This window comes from Akebia trifoliata, chromosome 12 (genome assembly GCF_017979445.1).
Source record: "Akebia trifoliata isolate Shusen 1 chromosome 12, ASM1797944v1, whole genome shotgun sequence".
Classification (NCBI taxonomy): Eukaryota; Viridiplantae; Streptophyta; class Magnoliopsida; order Ranunculales; family Lardizabalaceae; genus Akebia; species Akebia trifoliata.
Window position 1 is genome coordinate 29870543 of NC_141386.1, and position 27252 is coordinate 29897794.

The 27252-nt window shown below is 36.0% G+C and overlaps 3 pseudogenes across 2 annotated transcripts; all 3 read right to left on the reverse strand.

The window, feature by feature from the left end:
- Positions 1-2833: 2833 nt before the first annotated feature.
- On the reverse strand, positions 2834-3528 carry LOC147389387 (octanoyltransferase LIP2, mitochondrial pseudogene; annotated as a pseudogene).
- Positions 3529-5883: 2355 nt separating this feature from the next.
- LOC147389388 (wall-associated receptor kinase-like 1 pseudogene) lies at positions 5884-13730 on the reverse strand (annotated as a pseudogene). Its single transcript, XR_015170999.1, has 3 exons — positions 13718-13730; positions 11600-11975; positions 5884-6697 (listed from the first exon to the last, which is right to left on the reverse strand). The product of XR_015170999.1 is annotated as a wall-associated receptor kinase-like 1 pseudogene (transcript).
- A 4517-nt stretch (positions 13731-18247) lies between these two features.
- Positions 18248-27249, reverse strand: LOC147389389 (wall-associated receptor kinase 4-like; annotated as a pseudogene). Its single transcript, XR_015171000.1, has 4 exons — positions 26316-27249; positions 24167-24349; positions 22906-23659; positions 18248-18866 (listed from the first exon to the last, which is right to left on the reverse strand). The product of XR_015171000.1 is annotated as a wall-associated receptor kinase 4-like (transcript).
- Positions 27250-27252: the final 3 nt, after the last annotated feature.

The window sequence follows — 27252 nt, forward strand, 5'->3', positions numbered from 1 at the left end:
ATTTTTTTAATCATTTTAAATATTTATTTTTAAATAAAATATGATATTGTGAGTAAGCATCTTTTAATCCATCATATTTTATAAAATTAAGTTGTATTTTATAAATAGATAATGGGTCATGATCTCTTGACCCATAGCACTACATGTAGAACATAAATGGTTCAAATTTCATCCAAAATCTGAATTTAGCGGGTTTGGGTCTTTGGAGTATATCTGAATAAAAAATCGGTCAAATATGAATTGATATCCCATGATCAGAGTCAGATCCAGGTTGGATACATATCCATTGCTTTGAAAATTATAATTTTAGACTTCTCAAAATATTATTATCTACTACTTTACTATAAAATAAAATGATTATAAGGGCAAAAAATAATATTATAGCAATTAACAAATAAGTATAGAAGAAAAAATATTGAACGATATGAAATTACCCGACTCAACCTAATTCGAATCAAGCAATCCGGTCGAGTTGTATCCAGATTTGGATTTAGTGAAATAAAAAAGGTTCCAATATGATTTGTTCAGTAGGATCCAAGTCGTAATCGAATACATAATCGGGTCTAGATAAAAAAATTCATATACTAATATAGGTATACTAACACTCGGCCAGAATTCAACCCATTTTAAGCCTCAACTACATGATAAAAATTACTTGAAAGTGTAAGATAAAAACATCTCTACAAAATATACTCTGATAGCGCTGAGAGAATACCTTCAAATATATTAAGAGAACTGCTATTGCGATAGCGAGTTGCACACAGTTGGTGTGGCGTTAGTAAAAGTTGGTGGGGCAATAGTAACTCTCTATATTAATTGCTTGCAAATTTTTTTATTACGGCCCCGCTTGATTTACATTGGCAAAAATTTTAAAACAGCGTGAAAACAAAAGTTTGCAGTGTCCAGTGCTTAGCGTGGCTTGGTCCACTGCAACACACTGAAAATATTTATCCTCCCCTCAAAACTTTGTTAGACTTGAACTCAATGCAAAACTTTGCAGTGCAAACATTTGCAGCGAAGAGGATGCCCTCCATTCTAGGAGTTAGGGAAATATCACTGAAATCCAAGGCTCAGCGGGCCTATTTTGACCCATGAAAGATTCTCCCTCCTACAAACAAAAGTCAATTTTTATTTCTATCCATTGGGTTAGGACATTTTAAATCATAGTCTTTACGAATATATGGGCAAGTGAGTTTCAAGCCCATAATGAGAAATGTTTGAATCCAATGGCTAGAATTCATCGATCGGATTGTTTTTTGTTGCACAAATCCACTAGGAAACTTGTGTTTTTTCCTTCCATCTCAACAGTCTAATTTTCCTAGGCAACACAGTCGCACTTTTTATTAGAAAAATATAATTTAACAGTCATCATGATTTTTAATCTCAAATTTTCATCGTCTCATTACAAATGATATCTAGATGACTCAGCAAATCATCTCAATTGTCTCGAAGAGAGCTTTATTTCCAGATCATTGAACAGAAAGAAGTGGAGAAAAAAGAGGGGGAATATAGTTCTCTCAACGGTGGCATCTCATCTCACAAGTAGTCTCGTTCTTGGGCAATTTTTGGAACCATGACATGTTAGCCCCGATTCTCTACTACCCCGATTCTCGCACGCATAAAACCCCAATTTTCGGAGCTCTTGAGGTCGTTCACGATTTCTTCATCACGTCTCTTAAGGCTTAGAGACGTGACCCACTAATAGATCGAAGTGTGGCAACTAATCAGATCGTGAACGAATGCTTGATGGAAGCCTCGTTCAAGGTTGGTTATTTAAGATTGGTTTTGATCCCCAAACTTCTCACTCTCTCTTAATCTCTCCTTCATTTTACACCATCAATCAAGAGTGATTCCGAGTTTAGAAGTACCAAAAACAAAACAGAGACCAGTGGGAAGACGTGCTTGAGATTCAATGGCTGAAGGTACAAATTTTGGGCATTTTCAGATTCGATTCTCTATTATTAAGTTCTTTATTTCCGCATTAATTTATTTTTGAGAATCAATGTTGAGATTAACATGACAATCATACTACATAGGAACCCAGCTACATAGTATGGGCTCTTTGCATATGAATGTCATATTTTTTTTTTCTTTGTAATTTGGTTGAAACCAGAAGACGTAAATCCAATTATTGACAAGGTCTACAAAATCCAAGAGCAAGTGATGAACTATACAAATCCATAACAATTTGCATTAAATTTTAAAAATAAAAATAAATCATTTTGGGGATAATCAGCATGCGCAAAGAAAAATATTTGGATACATAAACGGAAATTGAGCCAATCCAAAACCAAAACTTTACAACAAGAACAAGTGGCGGAGAAAGCCTATTCAAAGGTGGCCGTAGAGAAATTTTATCTCAAGCACAGCAAAAAGCATTGATTAGTTGATGCTACACATATGAATCGAATGACCCATTTTAATGCCACAAATTGGACTAATTTTTGGTGGGGGAAGAGGAACAAAAAGAAAAAAAAGATCATAATTCACCAATGAAATGGGAGTGCAAATTTGCAGAGTATTGGGTGTCTGCTAAGTTCCTTGAGATGAATCATGCTCTGTTGGAGAATCATCAAAGAGAATGATAAGCCTAACTGTTTAAAATACTCAGCACAATCCGTCATCTTTATCACCGCAACACTATTTCTACGATGGTATCTCATATTTTCTTTGATTGTCAACTTCAAAACATTGGTTTAAGAATTCATGAGTGACAACTAATAAAGTTAGAAACGCGAATATAAATCAGTAATACATAAGACACAAACTTCAGCCCATTCCAAGCCCATAAATGGATTCACCACACTACTATGACTAAATCTCATCTGGTTTCTTAATTTTCTGACAATATTGATAAATTATCTTTCCAAATAATAGTATCGAAACCGAACAATCTTGCAAAGCAAGAGACCAATTGCTCATGAATCACTTCTTCGTTAGGAAGCAGGATATCTGTCTCTCTTCTTAAAGATGTGACACCTTTATTATCAATTCCACAAGGCACAATGTGCTTAAAGTAGTTCAAATCAGGATCAATATTAAATGCCAATCTGTGAGAAGTAATCCCTGATGAAATTCAAACCCCAATTGCACCAATCTTGTGTCTCCAACCCACACCCCCGTCTCACCTGTGCTTCCGGCATGAGCTCTCACACCATATAGAGATGCCAATTCAATTATCGCCAACTCAAGATTTTCTACATATTTTCGAGCACCTAATCCAATATCCTTTAGAGAAATAATAGGGTATAAGATAGCTTGATGTAGACCATGAAATGTTATGTCTCCCCCTCTCTGTGTATAGTGAAGCTCAGCTCCCATAGTTTGAAGGTCAGCCTCAAGAACCAGTAAATTATGATATATTCTCTGTTTCCCAAGTGTATATGTAGACGGATGTTGTAGGAACAAGAGAGTGTCTGAAATTTTACCAAATTTTCTATCTGAGACAAGTTTCTCCTGAAGCTTAAGTCCGTCCAAGTAGTTGATAGTACCCATCTTCCAGACCACGAGACTTCGTTGTAATCTCATTTCCTATAAATCATGATACGTCAAATATTTGATTTGTATCACACAGTTATCAAGAGAGGGGAACACCAATTATATGTACAAGATTATTAACAAATAGGAGTGTTAACGTCCAAGACTTCTTGGGGACATTAACATCCATCACAACGATGCTTCCTCCATAAATACCCTTTAAAAAAAGGTTTTTATTTTGTTAACGGAATGTCTCCCACACCCTATTTGAGATATGGACTAATTCCTACGGTTGCATGCCTCGACCTCACAGAAGTTTCCCAACGTGCAACTAGGTACATCATAAAACCCATCCATTTTGTACTAAAAGATAAAATATGATACTTGAGGGGTATTTATGGAAGAAACATGATTATGGTAAGCATTTTTCTATGAGAGAAAGAGAGAGAGAGAGAGAGAGGGTCAAGAAGACCTGTGTAAAAGGAACCAACCAAAAACCAAAAGACATAAAACACAACATAGCCCTAGATGTTGCAAGACTCACTTCCACCTAAACATAAATCCTTTAAAAAAAATAGGTCCAGGAACTCTACGATAAGATCATATCAACATAAATTGAGGGCTTTTATACTCCAAATGACATTGGTCATATGGAGCCCCTTCCCCTCAAAAGTCCTCTAGTTCTTTTCCTTCCAATGGGGCCCAATAAATCATAGGAGTTTCATACTTTCTCAAAATGCCTCTCCTGCGATATTCTCGATACTAGACGAATCATTGATAAGTTTCGAGACTGGATGTTTTGGAATGCATGTTTTGATTGAGACACTCCCGGTTTTTCTCCTAACCAAGACATTGCCTCAAGACGAGATTCTAAACCTTGCAACAAAATGCAAACATAATGAATCACCCACAAAATACTATCCTTTGAGAGTCATAAGTTGTGTAATGCCAAGTTTGAAATGAAGACAAGATAGACTCAAGACTCCAACTAATGCAAAAGTGCTTATAAATATGACAACAAACTGAATAAATGAGGTTGTAATGGATAAGGAAGTGATTAACAACTTCACCATTATTTTTACTCAAGGAGAAAAAAAGTCGAGTATGGCGTTTCCATGAGATATGAATAGATCACAATGAAGATCTTATTCAAGGTGCTCATCCAAATCCTGGGGAAAAATAAAAACCTTTGCAAGGATATTGGACTCCCATATTGTGGATATCGAAAAAACTCGAATGCCATGAAAGAGTAAGAAGATTATAAAAGTGACCTCATTTAACACTTTCCTACCGTGGAGGTGTGCACAAAATCATTAATGTTTTTTTACTTGGAAAATACTAGAATGACACAAAGGTGACATAAATGATGTGGTGGCGCGCATATAACCATATATGCTTTTTACTCGTATCTTGCAGAAAAGCATCTACGGTAACGTGCACGACACCACATCATTTTGTCACATTTGTGTCACCCCACCATGACTCTTTTTACTTATATCTCAATGAAAAACATATATGATTCGTACACACCTCACATCTAGAAAGTGCGAAATGAGGTCACTTCGGCATTATTATAATGATAAACTGACAAGGTAAGTGTGCACGATCATAGATTTTTCCTTGTGTATCTTGGGGAGAAATAATAATTATTTGCACATGCCACGCAAGTTTGGGTTTTTTTAGAGCTATTATTGGCACCTCATAATAATGTGCACATGCATGTGTTGTGGTCATTCAACATTACTTTTTTTAAAGTCAGTTTATCACGACTCAAAATGAAAACATCTCTAGAAAAATATTTTTTGATAGTGTCGTGACAATCTAACACCCCCATGTGGTATACTCCCTCCACACACCCCTAACACGGTATGTGAAAGAACCATAGATTTCCTCGGGATACACAACTGCACATCCCCATAAATCTGTGCAGTTATGTATCCCGATGAAAAAAGTTTATGATTTTGGCACATGCCATGTTAGGGGTGTATGGTGGAATATGCCACATGGAGTGGAGGTGTCAGATTATCATTACTCTTTCTTATGACACTGGGAGAATAACTTAAAATGTTTATGAATGATATTAGACTTACTCAGAAAAAGAAAAAGATACCCAAATATACTCAACTGATGTGGAATGTGCAACAGATAGATTTTTATCTTAAGTATCTTTTGTTTGAATCAACTTTGCATGGCTCAATTTTTATTTCTTGTAAAATGTAATGTTATGGCCTTGCTTTATACTTGGATCAACGGAAGTCATAAAACAGCATAAATTAAAAGACAAAAAGTTTGTAGTTTCTAATACTGTGGTGCCTCTTCGCAAACCATCCCATGCGCTTAATTACAAATACAAGGCACCATTCATGAAAACTAAATTTTCTCAATCATACGCACATACATGCCACCATGTTAAATAGTAAAAATCTGAGGAAAATCCTTCTTCTCTTGATAGGACGACTCACTAAATGATGCTCCAAATTCAACATCAAATGCATTCACAATGCTACCTTCATTACCTGGTTCAGCCTTTATATTAGTTTTGGAGGGACTCTTATGCGACCTTCTTAGCTCATCTAGCAGAGAAGCAACTTCTTTCATTGTTGGCCTTTTTCTGCCTTTGGACTTCAAATGTCTCCTTGCCAGTACTGCAAATTTTATTAACTCTTCCTCCTTCCCTTCTCTCACCACTCTATCATCCAAAATCTGAAAAAGTCGATTTGCTTTCATCGACAAAATGAAATATTTTCTTAAATATCTCTCTTCATCACTTTTAAAGTTAGATACTGGTTTTTGCCCTACTAACATCTCCACAAGAACTACCCCAAAACTATAAACATCACTCTTCTCTGTATATTGCCCTTTCTCAAGGAACTCTGGGTCCATGTATCCTACAGTCCCTTGTAGTAGTGATGCAGTTAAGTGAGTTCTTTCGTCGGGAATAGACCTTGAAATCTAAAAATCAGCCAATTTTACTTTGTACTTCTCATTTCAGAGTATGTTCCCAGACTTTATATCTCTATGAAGAATGGGTGTGGAAGTAGATGAGTGCAAATAAGCTACGGCGCTTTCTACTTCTGTCGCAATCCTTAATCGATCTTCCCATGACATATATGACATAGAGCCGTGGATATGGTCGTAGAGGGTTCCATTGGAGACAAATTCGTAAACTAGTAATGGAACTTCGGCTTCTAAACAACAACCCAATAATCTTACCACATACCTATTAGGAAAGCAGATTTCTGACATAAATTGAATCCCTTGATTTATGCTTAATATTAGGAAAGCAGATTTCTCACATTAATGGAATTCTCTGATTTATGCTTAATATTAGGAAAGCAGATTCCTCACATTAATGGAACCTCTTGATTTATGCTTATTAGGAAATTACCCACATATGTGTAGCCTTGAATTGTGGTTCTGTTTACCAACCATGACTTGATCTACTTGTATAAATATTACATAGTATCAATGGAAAAGTTACTGGTTGCATCATCATATTATATTTCTCTTTATGGTATCAGAGCCTATTGGCTTAAACAAGCATTGTTTTTTATCTGTTCTTCTTCTTCTTCTTCCTCACTTCTATCAAAATGTTTGAAGAAAATACTGGAACCAGTCAAACAAATCTCACTGTTTCAAATTCCCTTAACCTTGAAAATAGTTTGATTGCCATAAACTTTGCTGCCCAAGCCCCTCTCAAACTTACTCCAGAGAATTATATCTCTTGGCACACACAATGGTATTCGCTTCTCATCGGTTATGACCTCTTCGGCTATGTCGATGCACCATTTCTTGTCCTCCTACAACAATCAAAGAAAACACCAAAGTAACCATCAACCCCAATCACACCTTCTGGATCCGACAAGATCATCTCCTTAGATGTGCTCTTGTTGCTTCCCTCTCTGCACAAGTTATACCGTTTGTGGCCTCTACAAAATCTTCAAGCGATATCTGGTCCAAACTTGAAACCATGTACGCCAAGCCGACTCGTGTACGTATCATGAGCATCCGTGACACACTAAGCAAGACAACCAAAGGCACCACCAGCATCTCTGCCTACATGCAAAATATCAAGACTCTTCCTGATTCCATGGCAACTGTCGGTGTACCACTGGATGATGATAAGATTGTCTTCCACGTTCTCAATGGCCTTGGGACTGATTACAAGGAAATAGATGCTGCCATTCGTGCACGTGACATCATTATTTCCTTCGAAGAGTTACACAATAAGCTTAATGATTATGAGGTTTATCTCAAACGAGAATCTCAAACTGATGTTGTTCTCATTACTGCCAACTTTGCCAACAAATCGGGCTCCCACAACCGAAGCAACCACCATCAAAATAGGCAAGGCAAAAATGGCAATTACTTAGATGGCAATCAACAACAACGTCATGGCCAAGGTCAAAATTACCAACACAAAAATGGTAATAATTCTACTCACAATTTCAACAAAGTTGTGTGCCAATTTTATGATAAGCCAGGACATGTTGCAAAGAACTGTCGTAGACTCCCTAGTGTTATGCCGTGGATGTCTCAACCATCCTACCATTCGTATTCACCAAATTTTGCTGCACAGTGTGCCCTTCCTCTGCTCCACCTTGTGCTCATTTTGCCGTTCAACCCTCTCAATCCGCTCCTAGTTGGCTCGTTGATTCAGGTGCTTCGCATCATGTGACTTCTGATCTTAATAATCCGTCTTTTCACTCGGAGTATGAAGGTCACGATGACATTATGATTGGTGATGGTAAAACTCTCAAAATTACTCACACTGGCACCACCAACCTCTCTTCTTCCTCTAAGCCTATTGTTCTCTATGATGTTCTTTGTGTTCCCACCATGAAAAAGAATTTAATTTCCATTTCAAAATTTTGTTCCACCAACAATGTTTCCATTGACCCTCTTTGTTTGTGGTGAAGGATCTTCATACGGGGGCACATCTAATGGAAAGAATGAATAAAGATGGCATTTATGAGTGGCCTACCAATGAACCAACCTCATCTTCTCCAATTCTTGTTCTTGCTACTATTAAAGCGAGTCTTCAAGCTTGGCATAATCGCCTTGGTCACCCATCTTCAAAAAATTTGAGTCATGTTATTCGTGCATCTAATTTACCTGTATCATCTTCTGTTCGTCATTTTGAGTCATGTAATTCCTACAAGTGTAATAAAATGCACAAGATTCCTTTTTCAATTTCATCTCTTCGTAGTAAATCTCCACTTGAATTGGTTTATTATGATGTATAGGGACCCTCTCCAATACTATCTCATGATGGTTTCAAGTATTATCTTTTATTTGTTGATCATTTTACGAAATACATTTGGCTTTATCCCATGAAACATAAATTTGAAGTTTTTGTTATCTTTCCAAAATTCAAAGTCGTTGTGGAGATAGAGGGGAATTTCTCAAAATGAAAGCTTTCTTTGAGACCAATGGTATTCCCATTTTCTTACACCTCCGCACACTCTTGAACATAATGGGACTGCGAAGCGTCGACATCATCACATTGTCCAAACAGGTTTAACCATGCTCAGTCAAGCCAACCTACCACTCCACTTATGGTCTCATGCCTTTCTTACAGTTGCTTACCACATCAATCAAATGCCTACACCAATTCTATCTATACTTTCTCTTTTCGAAAAGTTGTTTGGGACCTCACCTAATTATGGCAAGCTTCGAGTATTTGGGTGTCTTTGTTATCCTTGGCTTAAACCATATACACATAATAAATTAGAGGCTCTATCAATGTCGTGTATCTTTCTTGGATATTCTTCCACTCAAAGTGCATTTAAATGCTTTGATCCCTCTACCAAAAGAATCTTTGTGTCACGACATGTTGACTTCGTCGAATCCACCTTCCCTTACAAGTCTCTTGGTACCCTTTTACCTAGAAATTCATCTAAAGGTCTTTCACATTGGTTACCTGTTATCCATGATCCAACCCATACTTCCTCTTATATTCAAAATCTCATATTTTCCTCAACCACCCATGTGGTAACTCCTTCCCATAAAAATATCTCTCAAATCTCCCACCCTCCATGTGATAATTCCACATTAATTACTATTGATCAAATCCCCTCAAACACTCCACAAAATTCTCTACCTTCCATGGTGCATGGTCAGTTGTCAACGCCCTCTTCATTATGTTCCTCTATTGACAAGTCTCTATATGAAGATTTCATGCCACAAACGGAGCCACCCTCTCCACCTTTAATTTCATCACCTACTATTAACCAACAACCACCACCCTCGCCACCCATTACAAGATCCAAAAATAATGTTTTCAAGCCTAACCCGCGTTTCTTCACAGCTGTCAAACTCATCAATGACCCTCTCTTTGAGCCCACCTCACCCACTCAAGCTCTTAAATACCCACAATGGTGTGCAGCAATGTCCGATGAATACAATGCTTTTATTCGAAATGGTACTTGGCTACTTGTTCCTCCTGCACCCAATCAAAACCTTGTGGGATGCAAATGGGTGTTTCGAATCAAAAAGCACCCTGATGGCTCTATTGACCGTTATAAGGCACGTCTCGTAGCGAAGGGTTTTCATCAACGACTAGGTTTGGACTACACTGAAACATTTAGTCCGGTTGTCAAACACACGACAGTTCGCATTGTTCTTTGTCTTGCCGTTTCTTCTGGTTCGTCCTTGCATCAACTTGATGTTAACAATGCCTTCCTTCATGGCCATTTGATCGAGAATGTTTTCATGCAACAACCACCAGGTTTCATTGATGCCAGCAATCCATCTTGTGTGAAAGCTTCACAAGGCTCTTTATGGTCTTAAGCAAGCACCTCATGCTTGGTATAATGAACTACGTTATTATCTCTTATCTCTTGGGTTCTCTAACTCTCAATCTGATAATTCGTTGTTTATATACTTACATGGGGATGCTATGCTATTACTCCTTGTTTATGTTGACGATCTTATTCTCACCAAAAATTCTCAAGTGTTGATTAACAAGGTTGTGCAGCAACTTGGTGACAAGTTTTCTATCAAAGATTTGGGTGCTTTAAACTATTTTCTTAGCATTGAGGTCACCTCTATCGCAACGGGGCTCTTTCTCTCCCAACAAAAGTACATTCGTGATTTACTTGATCGTACGAAAATGCTTGATGCTAATGATGTGCAAACTCCTATCTCTACAATAGCTACTCTTTCTTTGGTAGATGGTTCTAATCTGGTAGATGTCACTGAGTATCGTCATGTCGTCAGTAACTTACAATACTTGTCATTTACACGACCGGATATTGCCTATGCAGTCAACAAATTGTCTCAATTCATGCACAAGCCGACAACAAATCATTGGAGTACAGTTAAACGGGTTTTATGATATCTAAAGGGCACAATGCATCATGGTTTATTCCTTCACAAGAACTCCCCTACCATTCTACATGCTTTTTCCAATGCTGATTGGGTGGGTAACAAGAATGATCGCACCTCCACTAGTGCCTATGTTATTTTCCTTGGCAAAAATCCTATCTCTTGGAGTTCAAAGAAACAACGATCTGTTGCATGCTCCTTAACTGAAGTTGAGTACCGGTCTGTTGCATCTACCACAGTTGAAATATGTTGGATCCAATCTCTTCTTCATGAACTTCAAATCCCTTCCAAGCAGCTACCGGTTATCTATTGTGAAAATGTAGGTACTACTTATTTATGTGCAAATCTGGTCTTTCATTCTCGCATGAAGCACATAGCTGTTGACTTCCATTTTGTTCGTGACAAGGTGCAGAATGGTGATCTTCGTGTTACTCATGTCCCTTCTAATGACCAGTTGGTTGATGGACTTACTAAACCTCTCTCTCGACAACGCTTTCACTCTCTTCTATCCAAGATTGGTGTCTCTAACGGGAGCACCATCTTGCGGGGCCATATTAGGAAAGCAGATTTCTGACATAAATTGAATCCCTTGATTTATGCTTAATATTAGGAAAGCAGATTCCTCACATTAATGGAATCTCTTGATTTATGCTTATTAGGAAATTACCCACATATGTTTAGCCTTGAATTGTGGTTATGTTTACCAAACATGACTTGATCTACTTGTATAAATATTACACAGTATCAATGGAAAAGTTACTGGTTGCATCATCATATTATATCTCTTTAATACCTGTGGACAATTTGGGAAAGAAGGCTAACCTCATTAACAAACTGATCTATTTGGTATTCTTCCATTGTTTTTGACTTCTTAATAGCTACTATTCCACCATCTTGAAGCATTCCTTTATAAACGGCACCAGCGCCTCCTTTACCGAGGATTCTATTTTCATTGTAGTTGTCTGTGGCCTTTCCAAGTTCTTCTTTAGTGAAGATTTTGGATTTCAAAATACCAACTTCGTTGGAAGACATCTTCTCTTCTAATAGTAAACCACCATTTCGCTTAAAGAATTCTTGTTTGCGTTTGATGAGCTTTCTTTTCTTCAGCTCCAAAATCAACAAGTAGCAACACCAGGTTAGAAATATAATGAGCACTGATAGGCCAACACCTACATAATACCAAATAATAATAATGAGGAAAACAAATTATACAAGAGCCCTCGTGGAATAGCTATTTTTTGTAAGTCATAAACTAAGTTTAAAATCATGTCTCAAGATAATGCTTCAATCAGAGAAAAATTGAGACTGAAAAACATTTTGGGACAATTCGAAACATTTCTGAGATCAATGTTTCATTCCAATATTAGCCAAAATCGAATGGCTGGGACGAAATTACATTCTGAAACGTAATGATCATAACATAGCTCTAATTTTAAATATTGGATGGATAGATTCAATGGAATTATGAAGTGACTCTATATATAAATTTGAAAAGAATCAGTTTACCAAGTTGATCAACTCCTTGTTTTAACTTCTTTTAGAAAACTAAATAAATATGATTTTAAAATTAAAATATATCTTTTGCATGTTAAATATGGAAAATAATGTTACCATCGAATGTAAACATGCGGTGCTGTGAATCTCCAAAACCAAAGATTTTGTAGCAATAATCTACTATTTTACACTACTTTAATTTATACTATTACTTCAATTTTATTCTACTTCTTAGCTGTAATTTCTCTAACACTGTTTTTAATCTGTTTTCAAAATCTGTTTTGGTTTCAATTTGAAAGAAAAGTTGAATCACTATTGTCCTTGTGAAACGAATCTTATTCACCAAAGTTTATTTTATCATTTGTTCAATTTCAATCTGCAATCAATCCACTACAAGTCCGAATAAATTAGCGTCGTTGTCGGGAACAGCGGTTTGATTCATTTTCATATAAAAAAGAATCCAAGAGAGATTCGAAATAGAACCAAATCTTGTTTGCTTGAAACAGAAGTTTAATGAACAAAATCATAGACTAAAATATTTTCATTACAATCCTTGATACATCAGAAAATTGTTCCAAAAAGAATTTTCCATTTTCATCATAGATATCATCCTCACAAAAAACCAACCCAATTCAAAACTTTTAAACCATACAGAACCAATGCATTGAGAAAGATATGGGTTCCCTTTATGACCTTAAACGCAATAACAACCAGGGGGGCAGAACAAAAGAATTTCACTTGCAGGAGCTGAACTATTAATATGAAGATGAAAATTTAAAAATTATAAACAATGATGCATATATACTTTATGTTATGAAAGAAACCCCAAGTAAAAGAAATTATAGGGATCTAGAATTTTTTTTACCCATGGAACCCACAACTACCCTGCTTTGTTTCATCAAATTCTATGTCCTCAAAGAAGTCCTAAGTAAAAAAATGTTGTAAGAATGAAATTTTTAGGGGATCTTATCCATTATAGGGATCTAAAAATTTTCACCCAAAAACCAACGGTTCTTTTCTTTTTTCAATTGTAAAATCTTTACGGTTCTAAGAAAACCCCAATGAAAGAAATAAATCTGAAATTTGGGCGCTCAAAGGAACCCCATGTAAAAAAAAACAACCCTCCTTTTCATCCTATAGTTACATGAAGAAGAGAATTCTAGCATACCCACGATATGAAAGCAACATCATCAATTTTATAAAAAATACATAAAGAGATAAATCTTACATTAGGTAGAGATATTCATTATCTATATCGATTTCAGATGAATTTCCATCAATTTCCAAACTTTTAGTGAAAAAATTGATTTTCTATAGAAAATAAGATGATTTAGAAAAACAAACTTAAGAAAGAAGAAAGGATGGTTTCTTGAAACTCAAAGTCTCATAGAGAAGAAGAGTTGAGTACAACCCTGACCATCCCATGCCATTTTTACCAAAGTACCCTTTATTTTGAAAAAAACCAGACAATATTACCGAGTAAATTTAACTCGACTCGGTGAGTTTTAAAATTACATACAACATGTTAAATTGTTAATAAAACCATGAAGCAAAACACTCCCAAATTTGAAAGAATATTATTTTTGAGCTTTTGATCTTAAGTTTGAAAATGGACGGCTATTGAACCCCCATAAGATACTTAACACTTAACGGAAGAAAAAAAGACCTATTTTAAGTTCTTGTACGCCCTGTGGCAGAGGATCATGTTTTTAGATGGCATGAAGTGAGCTCAACTTCTCTTAGTAAAGATTTTAAATCTTACTAAGTTACTAAGGCTAGCCTTACTAGTGTGAAAGAGTTTTTGTTTCTCACAATTTTAAATATAAAAATTGGGAGATTTAAGCAGACCTATATTGTTGCAATTTTATTACAAAAGCTCCTTTTATCAAGTTTGTTACCAAACAAATCTTACTTTTTGAATCAGACTAGCATGACTAAATGTGTAAGATTTCAAATCTTACTAAGGGTCTTTGAGCCCACAAGGATTATCAAATTGGCAATCCAACACCACAGCCTTATATATTCCATGGAAAAAAGTCAGATTCAAAATAACAAAAATTCAAAATTTTCATTTTTGAGCTTGATCAAAAGTGCTGCAATTGGATGGCTACCAAACTCCCAAAAAACTAAAATTCATGGATGAAAATTAACTTTCTTTTTTGAATTTTTTTTGTCAAAATTCTTTGATTTTTGTCCTTTATAAACCTGTGGCATCAGATTATGTTTTTGGATGCTTCAAATTGATGCGGTTATGATTATAGTGACAAAAATCTTCAATTTTTTGAAAATTTTTTTTGATTAAATCATGATTTTAATAATTGTCAATTAATAAAGATTCATCACGACTCTTTAGGTTTTAGTTAAAATTAGAGATAACTTGTGTTTTCAAATTGATAACAATCCTCAAGCTAAGTCTTCTTCACATACTACGAAAATGATCTAAATGCCCTCTACAAGATTACTTCGGTTTCTTCTAGATTGGTGAACCCCCAACTGATTTGGAACCAAGTCAACCAGATAACATATTTTAGATATAAAAAAAATTGGATTTGATTTAGTAAATATTATTATTTTAGATATTAGTATAAAAATGGTATGGGCAGCACTTGTAGGATGTAGATCATTAATAATTCAGTTCTAAGTTTTGACTTTTTGGATCGGATCTGGATTGAAAAATACATATTTGATCAATTTTCGAATTTACCACTGTCCAAACCGGTAAAATTTTGACTCAAATTAAATTTTCCATTTTTTTTTCAAATATCATACGTATATATACCTATTTTATCACTTTTCTCATCGATTTTATGGTTTGGGTTTGGGTTTTTCTCATCATCTCTTTCAAGAGCACGATCCACAACATTCACTACATCACAATCGGCAACTTTGGTGCTTGTGGCCTCGGATTGGAGCCACCAAAGACCTGACTCCTGTTCCGTGGATCGATTGGTCAATATCTCACTTTGACCAAGAATCAACCTTTTACTCTGATTGCGACTCAGGTGGTCAACTTGACTAGAGTGATTCCACGATCATAATTATCAAAACTAAAAAATCCAATACAATAGGGTTATTATAATTTATTTATTTTTCAATAGATTCAACAGAAAATGGGAGGTAGCTTAAATTATTATTATTATTATTATTATTAGACTAATGATTTTTGAATTCAACCTGACAACCAGACTCAAAACTCACTCATGTGTCATGCGCATAAAACTATAGATTCTTTCACTTGGGATACATAACTGCAGATGGCAGATCAGTTGTGTATCTCAAGAGATAGAATCTACGGTTTTTTGCCCATGCCACGTCGGTGAGTTTTTGAGTCCCTCGTCAGGCTGAGTTCAAAAATCAGCACTCTTATTATTATTATTATTATTATTTAACTTCGCCAACCCCAATTTGATGCTGTAAAAGTATTTTACCATGTTACATTTCAAAGGCTTTCTGCCGACAAAACATAAAGGAAAGACTTTCATCTTCCAAGTGGGTCCGGCTTTTAGATTCTTATAAGAACAACAGACCGACTCACCTTACTAGGTTAGTAAGGATTCCACCCTTACTAAGGGTGCTTGACACACTTTTTCGCATGGAAAAAGGTGATCCGATGCTTTAGGGTTGTAGAGAACAAGATTCTATGAACTTCCAAAAACTAACCCTTTTTTTTACCATTGAAATTTAATTTTAAAGTTAGGACTTCCATGGAAGTTTGGTCGCCATCCATTTTCAAAACTTTGGATGAAGTAAAAAAAAAGATTTTTTTTTTTCTAATCTGAGATTTTCCATGAAATCTAGAGGACCGTGTGTGAAATAATGAGATTTGATTTATTCTTGATGATGATTACATGACCCTAATAGGCTTTCTATAGAAATTAATAACAAACTCTAATAAATATGATAATCACAATCAATTCAAATCTCAAATTAATCTACCTTCAAATCTCTAACTAATCTACTCTATCTAAATCTACATAGATATGATTCGGTGTATCTTATTACAATGTTTCATATCTTATATTTTAACATGGTGGTGTTAATTGCCAATGTGATAATCCATTCTAGCAAAACGACCTTAGAAAAGTTTAGGGCCCGTGTGGATACAAGAGCTAGAAGTACTTAAAACATAAGTATTTTTTGAAGTACTGTCTAGAGTAGGTGGATAACTGTTGTGTGTTTGGATGCAAATTTTGAAAAGTACTGTTAGAAGTACTTTTGATAGAGTTTTGTGTTTAGAAACTATTTTGGATTCTGTTAAAATGATCAAAATGCTCTTATAAGTATTAGTTACTATTTTTAACATTATAACTCAACAAATTATTCTTCAAAAGAAATAAAAGTTATTGTTTCTATCCATAAAAACTAATATAAACACCCAACAATTATAAACAAATGAAAGATATTGTGAGCAAATATATACAATCACTAAAAATATGAAGAAGCTTTCACCACATCAATGGATAGTAAATTTGTGTGTAATTGTTCACATCAATCTTACAATAAGAAATTTTCAACCATGGTTGGAATGCTCATGGATAAATCATTGAGTGAGCAATTGGGAGAGCTAGAAATCCAAATTCAAATGCTACACTAAAAGGCTACCACCACATCAATGGATAATAATAAAATATTATTTAATTGCATTTTGGAAGATATACTTGTAATTTTCTAAATTTGTGAGGGGCATATTTGTCCCAAATACTACACCAAAAACCTATTACCACATCAATGGATAGTAATATAGGATTATTGCAATTGCATTTTTTAGGGTATACTTGTAATTTTTAAAATTTATGAGGGGTATATTTGTCCCAAATGTTACACCAAAAGACTATCACCATATCAATAGATAGTAATATAACATTATTCCAATTGCCTCTTTTAAGGGTAGGTTTGTAATTTTCAAAATTTATTAGGGGCATACTTATCTCAATCCCGTCATTTTGACAATGTTTTATTACTCCGCGCTAGAGTAGTTTAGAGAAGTAGCACTATCGGTACTCCATGAAAAAATACTAAAATGACTTCACAGTAAAGTAGTTCTTTCTAGGAAATATTTATCCAAACACCTTTAAAGTACTTATAACTCGTAAAAAGCAGAAGTACTTAAAAAAGTCAATCCAGATAGACCTTTAAAATCTTACTAAGTTAATAAGGAGAGTTTTTTTTTTTCAGAGAATAATGATAAGAATTATGCTAGAGTGACTTCATTTTGCACTTTCTCAATGAAAAACATATATGATTCGTACACACCTCACATCTAAAAAGTGCAAAATGAGGTCAGTTCAGCATTATTATAATGATAAATTGACATGGAAAGTGTGCACAATCATATATTTTTGCTTGTGTATCTCGGGGGAAAATAATAATTATATGTGCATGTCACGTAAGTTTGAGTTTTTTTTAGAGCTGCAATTGGCACCTCATAATTATGTGCACATGCATGTGTTGAAGTCGTTCAGCATTACTTTTTTTAAAGTCAGTTTATCATGACTCAAAATGAAAACATCTCTAGAAGAATATTTTTTGATAGTGTCGTGACAAACGGACACCCCCATGTGGTATACTCCCCCCATACACCCCCAACATGGCATGTGCAAGAACCATAGAATGTTTCCCAGGATTCTGGATACACAATCTGTGCAGTTATGTATCCTGATGAAATTTTTTTATGATTTTGGCACATGCCATGTTAGGGGTGTATGGTGGAGTATGCCACGTGAAGTGGAAGTGTCAGATTAGCCTTCTCTTTCTTATAACACCCGAGAATAACTTAAAATGTTTATGACTACTAGTAAACTTACTCTGAAAAAGATACCCAAAATATACTAAACTGATGTGGAATGGGCAACCATAGAGAGATTTTTTCCTTGAGTATCTTTTGATTGAGTCAACTTTGCATGGCACAATATTTATTTCTTGCAAAATGTAATGTTATGGCCTTGCTTTATATTTGGATCAACGGAAGTCATAAAACAGCAAAAATTAAAAAACAAAAAATTAATATTGTCTAATACTGTGTTGCCTCTTCACAAACCATCACATGCGCTTAAATACAAATACATGGCACCATAAATGAATACTAAGTTTTCTCAATCATAAGCATATGCACATACATGCCACCATGTTAAATAGTAAAAATCTGAGGAAAACCCTTCTTCTCTTGATAGGATGATTCACTAGATGATGCTCCAAATTCAACATCAAATGCATTCACAATGCTACCTTCATTACCTGGTTCAGCCTTTATATTAGTTTCGGAGGGCCTCTCATGCGACCTTCTTAGCTCATCTAACAGAGAAGCAACTTCTTTCATTGTTGGCCTTTTTCTGCTTTTGGACTTCAAACATCTCCTTGCCAGTACTGCAAATTTTATTAGCTCTTCCTCCTTCCCTTCACTCACCACTCTATCATCCAAAATTTGAAAAAGTCGATTTGCTTTCATCGACAAAATAAAATATTGTCTTAAATATCTCTCTTCATCACTTCTAAAGTTAGATACTGGTTTTTGCCCTACTAACATCTCCACAAGAACTATCCCAAAACTATAAACATCACTCTTCTCTGTATATTGTTGAGGAAAAATCTAGAGTACTCGACTCTAAATACTCAAATGTTGGATATAAACAAGTAAACGATTTACTTGTACTATACCCTCAATAAAAATATCACTCACAAGTTGAAGAAGAAAATAACACTCTATTAAGAAGAATACACTTTTACAAACACTCACACTTTTTACAACCTCTCAAGACCTCGTACTCACAACTTATTTCTCACAACTTGTTTCTTACTACTTGATTACAAAATGAGAGGACTTACCCCTATTTATACTAGTGACACCTCTTTAACTAATGGTTAGGATTGTGCCAACACATTCTTAATCTAGTGGTTACAATTTTGTCATCTAGAACTTTCTAAAAATATCTATTAGTCTAGAGTTTTCTACCAAAATATCTATAATTCTAGAATCTTCTATTTTTCTCTTATCTAAAGACATCTAGAGTTTTCTCTAGGAAGATTCTAGAAATTGGGTTATAAATAACTATTGGGCTTGGACAATAAATGTGGGCTTTTCCAATTTGGGCTGGTGTTGAATTTTAACACTCCCCCTCAACACCAGCTCTCACTCTATGCACCATGCAGAGCTAACGACGAAAATTTTTGAACTTTGCCAGTACTTGATCCTTTTGTGAGTTTTGCCACCGGGCTATACGTTTCATCATATTGTTGAGAAAATCCTCGAGCCACCAATCTAGCTTTGTACCACTCGATCGATCTATCTGGATGACGCTTTATCTTGTAAACCCATTTACATGATATGGGTTTCACATCTTTTGGCTTTGGCACCAGATCCCAGGTCTGATTTTGCTTTAGCGTTATGACTTTTTCAAATATCTCAGGTTCTTTAGCAGTTGCTTCTTCAACTATGGCTGCATTGGCATATTTGGGATTTGGTTTGCGAATTCTGTTTGACCTTCTCAGTTGTGATTGTGGATTTGATACTTCCGTTTCTCCATGATGATCTTCTTGTTGATACACACCAGTTTCCCAAGGATTCTGGGCCATCTCTTGATCACCATCACTGTCATGCAGATCTCCAGCCTCATCTGAACTTGGTTGAATATTGACAGTGTGCTCCTCCATATTTTGTTGTAGTTTGTCTTCGAATTCTCTTGAGTCTGGCAACACCTCTTTTCCTGAGGACCACCAAGAAGATGCTTCGTCGAATACCACATCTCGCGATGTATAACACCTTCCAGTTGTAGGATCACAGCATCTCCACCCCTTTCTCTGATTATCGTATCCAACAAAGATACATCTGACTGCTTTCTTATCGAACTTGCTACGTAAATGATCAGGAACAAATACATAGCATACACATCCAAATACTCGAAAGTAGCTAACTGTAGGTTTTATGTCTCACAGTTTCTCAAAGGGTGAAACAAACTCTAACCTTGGTTGAGGAAGTCTGTTGATCACATGGGCTGCTGTTCTCATAGCTTCGGCCCAAAATCTTCCCGGTACATTCTTTGCATGTAGCATACTCCGACAAGTTTCTGCAAGATGTCGATTCTTTCTTTCTGCTACACCATTCTGTTGTGGTGTATTGGCACATGTATACTGATGACGTATTTTGCATTCTCGTAGGTATAGAGAGAACTCGTCCGAGCTATATTCTCCTCCATTGTCTGTGCGCAAGCAACGGATCTTCTTTCCTACTTCTCCTTCAACTATCTCTTTGAACTCTTTAAACTTTGAAAAAGTTTCAGATTTTTCTTTCATAAAGAAAACCCACACATACCTAGAAAGTCATCAATGAATGTTACCATGTACCGCATTCCGCCGATTGATGGTTGCTTGACTGGCCCGAACACATCAGAGTGAATTAACTCTAATGGTTCCTTTGCTTTAAACTTCGATTTCTCGTATGGCAATTGATGTGCTTTGCCATACTGGCATCCTGCACAGATCGTGTCTGTTCTCACGTCAAGCTGAGGAAGTCCCTTAAGCATCGACTTCTTTACCATCACACTTAACTTGGAATAGCTAACATGACTCAACCGCATGTGCCACAAATCTGCTGTCTCGTTCCTTTTTGTCTTATCTACATATGCAGACTCTGCTGACATTACGTAAACTGACTCCAATCGTCGTCCCTCCATCGTTGGCTTTTCTGAGATTTTGATGTCACGATATACCTTCACATCTTGGGGACCGAACAAGACATAGTAGCCTGATGATGTTAGTTGAGCTACGGATAACAAATTTTTCTTCATTCCTGGAACATGGTAGACATCTTGAAGTGGCACCTGGTTAGAATTATAACGAGGTGTGACTATCGTCTTACCGATGTGAGCTATCGGTAACCTTGAGTTGTCAGCCGTCACCACCACACGACTTCCCTTGTACTCAGACAAGTTTTGCAACTTCTGTCTATCACCTGTCATGTGATTTGAACACCCCGAGTCTACGATCCAATCATTCTCGTAGTCAATCCGTTCAGATGTAGCTGTAAGAGCTACTTCTTCTTCTTCCTTTACAAACGATGCTTCAGCATCCCATTCATCTTCAATATTCTCTTTAGAACTGGAAGTAGCAGCATTACTTTCAGCATGCTTTTTCTTAGACCAGCAGTCTTTCGCCATGTGGCCCTTCTTCCCACAGTTGTAGCAATCGCCTTCAAACCTTCTACTATTACCGTGATTCTTTGAAGCTCCCCCTGGACGAGAGCCTCCCTCTCTTTGATGACCTCTTATCTTGTCACCATTCGTTTTAGATCCACCTCTGACGTACTGCTTGAAGCTACCTTTACTTTTGCTTGTGTAAAGTGCTTCTTCCTTATCCTTCAACGAGACTCTTCCCATTTGCTTAGCCAAAGCTTCTTGACCAACAAGCAAATTTTCGAACTCAACAAGTGATGGTTGTGTCGGCCATCCTTGTATTGCAGCAACAAAGCCTCGGTATTCAGGTCGCAAACCATGGATAATTATTCTTTTTATCCTGGTTTCTCCAATAGCAGCATTCGGATCTAACTCTGAAATTTCACGGCATATTGACTTCACCTTATGAAAGTATTGGGCGATCATCATATCACGTTGCGCCATTGATAGCAGCTCGTTCTCGAGAAGTTGTAACTTTATATCGTTCTTCTTTGAAAAGAGTGTAGCGAAGATGTCCCATGCTTCTTTCGGTGTTTTGGCATCTCGAATGTGCTCTAACATTTCTTCTTCAATTGTAGTCTTTAAAGCAAACATCGCCTTGCCTGCTTTAATCTTCCATTTTCTCAAGATGCCATTGGCATCTTCTGTTGTCGGTTGTGTAACTTCACTACCACCGACAATCTCCCAAAGGTCTTGACCTTGTAGGTAAGACTCCATGCATGTTGCCCACGTGTTGTAGTTTTGGTTGTTGAGCTTCTTGATTCCTCCAACTACTTGAAGGTCACCCATCGTGCTGACAGAGCTTCGACTGAACGGAACAAACTTGACTAACGATCTTATAGAGTAGTAGACTCCTCACGACTCAAGATAACTCCACCAAAAACGATCCTTGGCAACCTCGTTCTGATACCAATTGTTGAGGAAAAATCTAGAGTACTCGACTCTAAATACTCAAATGTTGGATATAAACAAGTAAACGATTTACTTGTACTATACCCTCAATAAAAATATCACTCACAAGTTGAAGAAGAAAATAACACTCTATTAAGAAGAATACACTTTTACAAACACTCACACTTTTTACAACCTCTCAAGACCTCTTACTCACAACTTATTTCTCACAACTTGTTTCTTACTACTTGATTACAAAATGAGAGGACTTACCCCTATTTATACTAGTGGCACCTCCTTAACTAATGGTTAGGATTGTGCCAACACATTCTTAATCTAGTGGTTACAATTTTGTCATCTAGAACTTTCTAAAAATATCTATTAGTCTAGAGTTTTCTACCAAAATATCTATAATTCTAGAATCTTCTATTTTTCTCTTATCTAAAGACATCTAGAGTTTTCTCTAGGAAGATTCTAGAAATTGGGCTATAAATAACTATTGGGCTTGGACAATAAATGTGGGCTTTTCCAATTTGGGCTGGTGTTGAATTTTAACATATATTGCCCTGTTTCTAGGAACTCTGGGTCCATGTATCCTGGAGTCACTTGTAGTAGTGATGCAGTTAAATGAGTTTTTTCGTCCGGAATAGACCTTGAAATCCCAAAATCAGCCAATTTTGCTTTGTAATTCTAATCTAAGAGTATGTTCCCAGACTTTATATCTCTATGAAGAATGGGTGTAGAAGCAGATGAGTGCAAATAAGCTATGGCGCTTGCTACTTCTGTAGCAATCCTTAATCGATCTTCCCATGACATATATGAGATAGAGCCGTGGATATGGTGGTACAGGGTTCCATTGGAGACAAATTCGTAAACTAGTAATGGAATTTCGGCTTCTAAACAACAACCCAATAATCTTACCACATGCCTGTGGACAATTTGGGAAAGAAGGCTAACCTCATTAACAAACTGCTCTATTTGGTATTCTTCCATTGTTTTTTATTTCTTAATAGCTACTATTCCACCATCTTGAAGCATTCCTTTATAAACGGTACCAGCACCTCCTATACCGAGGATTCTACTTTCATTGTAGTTGTCTGTGGCCTTTCCAAGTTCTTCTTCAGTAAAGATTTTGGATTTGAGAATACCAACTTCATTGGAAGACATATTTTCTTCTAATAGTAAACCACCATTTCGCTTAAAGAATTCTTGTTTGCGTTGGATGAGCTTTCTTTTCTTCAGCTCCAAAATCAACAGGTAGCAACACCAGATTAGAAATATAATGAGCATTGATAGGCCAACACCTGAATGATACCAAATAATAATAATAATGAGGAAAGAAAATCTATACAAGAGCCCTTCTGAAATAGCTATTTTTTGTAAGTCATAAACTAACTCTAAAATCTTGGTCTCGAGGTAATATTTCAATCAGAGAAAAATTGGGACTGAAACATTTTGGGACAATTCCAAGCATTCCTGAGATCAATGTTTGCTTCTAATCTTGGCCAAAACCGAATGTCTGGGACGAAATTACATTCCGAAATATAATATCATAACATAGCTTTAATTTGAAAAGATTGATGGATAGATTCAATGGAATTATGAAGTGACTTGACAAACGAATTTGAAAAGAATCAGTTTACCAAGTCGAATTCGTATATGCATTGGAAACTCGACGAGTTAATTGTTTTTATGCTTTAACTTGTTTTAGAAAACAAAACAAATATGATTTTAAAATTAAAATACATCTTCTACGTGTTAGTGGTATAGAAAATCATAGATTCTGCTGCAATAAGTGTGGGGAGAATTACCCAAAATGATGCCCATTTTGCTAAATCGTTGAGCTTGGCCTATGCAGCCACTTCCATTTTTTCGACCATCACCGTTTAAACCAGGGTGGCAAGTGCAGTTATAACTTCCAATTGTATTAACGCAGGTGGACTTTGTGACACAAAGAAGTGTGCTTGGATCCAGATCCACGCACGCGTTAATATCTAAACCAACAATTAATAATCATGATCATTTATCATTAGCGAGACAATATAACTCAGTTCTTCATATTAAAAACGGAACGAGTTTGATACGAGCTTCACACTTAGAAAAATTATGCCAAGTTCCAACAAATGGACATGTTATCATAACTGTACTTCAACAGAAAACTCAAAAAGAAAAAAATTAATAAATATATAAATAAAAGTTTTCAGGTATTCTCTTGTTAGAATCATGAACAAAAGGAAAATTAGTTTAATTAATTATATAAAACTGTTATGATTAAAAAAAGTCGTGATAATATGACACCCCCTTTTGACAAACCCACCCTATGCCCCCATCACAGAACTGTAGATCATTTGCATCGGGATACGCAGAACCATAAATATTTTTTTTTGTATATCCCAACCCTTGTTTATTTTTTATTTACTTGTAATCTCATTGTTTTATCTAGAAATGACACTAAATCAATAATGAAATTCAGAGAGCTCGAAAATTGGCCGATTTAATTCGACTCGATAAAATTGAGGCAATTCGATACATAGACAATATTTGGTTTGTTACAACTAGTTGATTAGCTAATTCAGTAGAGTCATCAAGTGAACTCGTCTTAACTCATGAATTTCAAAAAAAAAAAAAAATTCAAAGTAAAAGACAATTTTTGTCAAGAATAATGATGAATGCACGCGATTTTAGTAGGCGGTTGGGTATGTGACTGGCGTGGCAAGGGCATAGTACCTCACGTCTTTTTCCTGTGTATCCCGATGAAAAAGATCTATGGTTCTGTACTCTTGCCACATCAACCGTGTACCCAACCGCATACCAAAACCGTGTGCTTTCATCACGAGTCTTTTGTCAAAATAATACAATGTTTAGGGTATGTTTTTGTCATCAAACGATTTGAGAACGCTCATGAATGGTGACAATCATGTGTAAAATAAAGAGAGCTGCTATTGGCACCTCAACTTTTACTTGTTACACCCAAATTTCTTGAATTATTTATCACACCGCAATTACAGATTAAAACACAAACATTACAAAGATTTGGGTCAAATTAAAATCTCTACATTATAACACTCATATAAACAATTTCAGTAATTGTTTACAATTTATTAAGCTCATATAAAATCCTAAACCCAAAAACAAAGAAATCTAGCAAAAAAAAATCGAGATCGAGCTACGTGGATGGTTTTTACTCATATCACGAGGAAACACATCTATGGTTATGTGCACATTCTACATCAGACTTGTGAGAATCGCAGTAACCACCCTGTGTCATTCCAGCATTTTACATTTCATTTCCTATATATTACCATTTGATGTGAATTATTCCTCATAGACACATTCCTTTATGAGTAATTATTTAGAGTACCTATGTAGTGTTTGTTAATCTATCAATGGTATTTTAGTATTTTACAATATAATATGGATGTAAGTTACGAAAAAGTCTTTACGAAGAAAACGTTCGGAAAATTGGATCTTAAAGAGTCAAAAATTTCTAACATGGAATTATTAAGTAAATATTTTAAAAACATACGTGCTATGTGGTCATTTTCCCAAAAATAAATGATGGCATGGCCCCTCTTCAAGCTGTTAACCTATCCAACTTCATCCAGGAGATTGAACTCTTTGAGACTATCCTGTGTTTTCAACTAATTACGTGTCTCATTTGCCCCCCACTTCCTCACCTCTCTCCAATTTTTGCCCCTACCCCTTCCAGTTTTTGAAGATGAGATTGCCTCTTGACTGGGTCTTCTCTCATAAACTAATTGGAAAAGACCTAAATATTATTTTCTTCAACTTCCAACCAAAAACCTCTGAATTTCTTCCCAAAACCATTCATCTTCTAATTCTTCAACTGTACCATTAACTATAGTTTGCTCGGCTCTGCCCCTGACTTCATCCTCAGTGTCTTGTAGAAACAAACCCGTTTAATTTCTCACCCTCAACTAATCGGTTAATTTCTAATACATGGGCTAGGATTATCACAGAAACAAATATAAAAATAAAAAAAAGTTGAAAAAAGAATATAAAGAAGAAAGATCATGTTAATACCTTGGCATCCTTGAGGAAGATATGGGTTTCCTCTGTAACCTTCATTGCAGGAACAATGATATCCCCGTTTACCATTAACTGAGTTAGTGCACTTGCTGTTTCTTCCACACGGGTTTGCTGATGCTGATTCTTGTTCACAGGTCATGTTCGATATCTCCCAATCAAGAACAACTGGGGGTCTAATATTCCTTTTCCTAACATTGTCGTTAGAAAGATTTGACTTGGAGAATTTGAACCATTGATCATCAACCAAGAACGCATAGACGCCACAAGAAGACTGACTTAAACTTAAGGGTATGGAAGTACTGGTGATGCTACCGAGAGAAATAAAGAAATGCTCTAGACCATTTGGGATTGAACTCTGGCAGCATCCCATACCGTTACAAGATCCATCTATGACATTATTTGAATCGTTACAAAATGATACACACCCATTCATCATACTCATAGTGTTTTTATCCTCACCAATGAACGCCATGCTATTGCATCCAATGACTGTGAATTTGTTTCGGGTGTGGGAGAATGAGAATGGAGATCCTGATAAGTTTAGCCATTTTCTGAACTTAACAGTTGTTGTGCCGGATGGGTTAGCAGTCTTTGTGCCGGATTGGTTGTGACAATCAGTGTCAAAACTCGCCCAAATTAACACTGTTAATTGCCCTTTAAGCGATATATCTACAATGGGAAATGAGTAAGGAGATAAAAGAAAGATTCCAGAGCTATTGCAAACTAATTCGAAGCCTGGGCCTAAGTAACACCTTTCATCACCGATGCCAAATGGATAAGGAACGGGGATGTCCCCGCATCTATCCGGGCACCCATCCTGTGCTATTGTTGTTGCTGCTGCCATGTC